We start from the raw sequence: 2,500 nt of genomic DNA, 5'->3' as shown, positions 1-2,500 counted from the left end.
TGTATAGAGTCGGAGTGTATTTATGTTGGAGTTGCTGGCACAGCTGTTTTGGTCAGGCACGAGGGTGCCCAGATCGTCCAGCTGGGCCGAGTTCTGCCAGGTAGGTCCGCCCCCAGGGGAGGACCACCCGGCAGTTGTCAGCTCCCTGTGTGGGACGGGAAACCGCTGCAAACCTTACGCCTCTGATCTAGCCCGTGTTTAAGGAAGGAGGGTAATTAGAGCCTATCTTTTCAAATTAACATGTATACTTCTCGGCTGTGTGATCTAAATCTGCCATTCTGGGTGAATTATTTATGTCATGGGTAGGTCAGTTGTGGCCGTTTTCAGAATCTGCAACAAACACTGAATTGCGGTTAAATGTCAGTTACCAGGAGTTAAACATTTCCATAACAGCAGTGGAGGGAGATTTTACTGATGTCCTGGCATTGTTCTCTTATGCCTTGGAGAATAAGATAAAAATGAGAATTGAGAGTTTACAATCAACTGGACTGTGTTCAAATCTCCTGCTCCATGTATGGTAGCACAGTACATGTGCAGTTATAATTACATTTTCTTATTCTTTTTAAATAAACAGAGGAAAGACGGGAGTTTCTACAAAAGGACATTTGAAGAAAACACTGACTTTGAAACCCTAAATAGTTGCGTTCTGGTTCAGTCCCTGTGGGTCTATGCGGTGCTGGGGTACACTGTTGACGTCAGGCCCACAACATTACTGGCAGCCTTCATGGAATTAGAAACTAGTTCAGCTCGATCTGACTGTCTCTCTCCATCATAGCAATTGTCTTGCATGTGCAGTGCATTACACTCATTGAAAAGATCATTTTATCTGGTGAGATGTACAGCGTATGAGAACATTTGGGGCGTTCACCTGACGAGTGGTAGTGCCAGCACTGGATAATGACATTCCCAGACCAGTGAAGATCTACTCTCTAAAGCTCCAAAGCACTAATGCATATTAAATATGCTCAGCAAGAGCCAAAACACGAATCCTGAAAGCATAGAGATTACATTCATAACAATCCTAAAAACGTTCCATAACCTGAACAAATGGTGGGACTATTAAGGGGTGGGTTTGGAAGGGGAACCAAGACAGCCTGAAGATAATGTTTGTGTTTTCATAGGAAGGTTGTTCCACCACTGGGGGGCCAATACAGCTAGGCATCTTTAAATGGTAAATGGGTGGCATTTATATGGCGCCTTTATCCAAAGTGCTGTACAATTGTATTGAATTCACCCATTTATACACACACTCTTTAGGAGTGTCTATAGAGGGAGGGGGGGAGGGCAGGTGGAGAGGAGAGTTCTAGCCGGGGTGTAGGGTTTGAAGATTGACTGGAGGTACGGTCGAGCTGCTCCATTAACTGCCCTGTAGGCTGCAGTTAATGAAATGAGGTGAGGAGGGCCGTGACATGAGCATGCTTGTTAAAATTATAGAGCAGTCATGTGGCAGCATCCTTCATTAGCTGCAGGGCCTTAATGGCCCAGTCCGTCCCGGGTACTGTGTGAGAGTACCAAAGCTGGACTAGGTGCTGTGTAGGGTAGGTGGTGAGGAAGGGGTGGATTATTTGGATATTACATGTAAATATGTTTTTGCTGGACTCACAAACTCTATAAGGGAGGAGAAAGGAGTTAGTAGTCTGCACTTGGAAAATATGGTAAGTAAAAAGTGCTTTGCTCAAGACGAGACTTGTGTAAAAAGAGGTCAAAGTCCTCTCTCCCCACAAGTATTAAAGAGTGTATCAGAGATGATTGCTAAAATGTTGTAAAGTATTCAGTTAACAGCTGAATCGAATATGATTACGAGATCTGGAATAAAAAAACAGAACGCACAAATGAGAATCAGGAAGTATTGATGTGCGCAGTTTACGGCATCGTGAGCAGAACGATGCAATCAATGCGACTGCTTTTGAAACAAGGACTATGAAAAGAACTAAATTGGAGGTAAATTCTTCAAAATGAAGGTTTTCAGGTGAAATTTGCCCTTTAATGACAGAAAGTTGGCAGAAGATGAACCATTTTTCCCCCTCGTGAAAGGAGTCTAATCACTGCGAGAGCTCATGGCTACAGGGGGTTTGTTCCTGGGCACTGAGGTTCTTGCTCCACTCTGCACCTCCCTGACCTCTGACCTGTGGGCAGAGGATGAAGAAATGGTTCAGTCTGTCATCAGGAGAAAAGCTGATAACTCTGAGAAGTGCTTAGGATATGAGAAGTTTGGGAGAGGGCAGGCTTGAATCACTGCTGTACTCTGTACTAGGGTAGGGTTGCACCAGCTTTTCAGTTCTCTCTTAAGCTCTCTTAAGCTCATACTACAGGCTTAGTACCTGCTAGTTAGCTTACAACTAGGCAGTTACTAAATTTGGTTGCAGCATGTGTCCTTAACACAATATGTGGCTAGTCGGGCTTACGCTGTGTTGATTAAATGTGTGACAGGAAAAGGATTCCCCCCCTCCCAAAGAGAAACTTGAGCATACAAACAGCTCCCTTTGTTACATTACGTTAC

At 44.3% G+C, this 2,500-nt stretch overlaps 1 protein-coding gene across 1 annotated transcript in view; it reads left to right on the top strand.

Annotated features, from left to right (window-relative positions):
- The window catches only part of LOC133116290 (partitioning defective 3 homolog B-like), a 107,196-nt gene that overhangs the window by 51,586 nt on the left and 53,110 nt on the right, over positions 1–2,500 (top strand). The window lies entirely within an intron of this gene.

The sequence above is a fragment of the Conger conger genome, chromosome 17 (genome assembly GCF_963514075.1).
Source record: "Conger conger chromosome 17, fConCon1.1, whole genome shotgun sequence".
Taxonomy (NCBI): Eukaryota; Metazoa; Chordata; class Actinopteri; order Anguilliformes; family Congridae; genus Conger; species Conger conger.
This window is presented reverse-complemented; position numbering and strand designations above follow the sequence as displayed.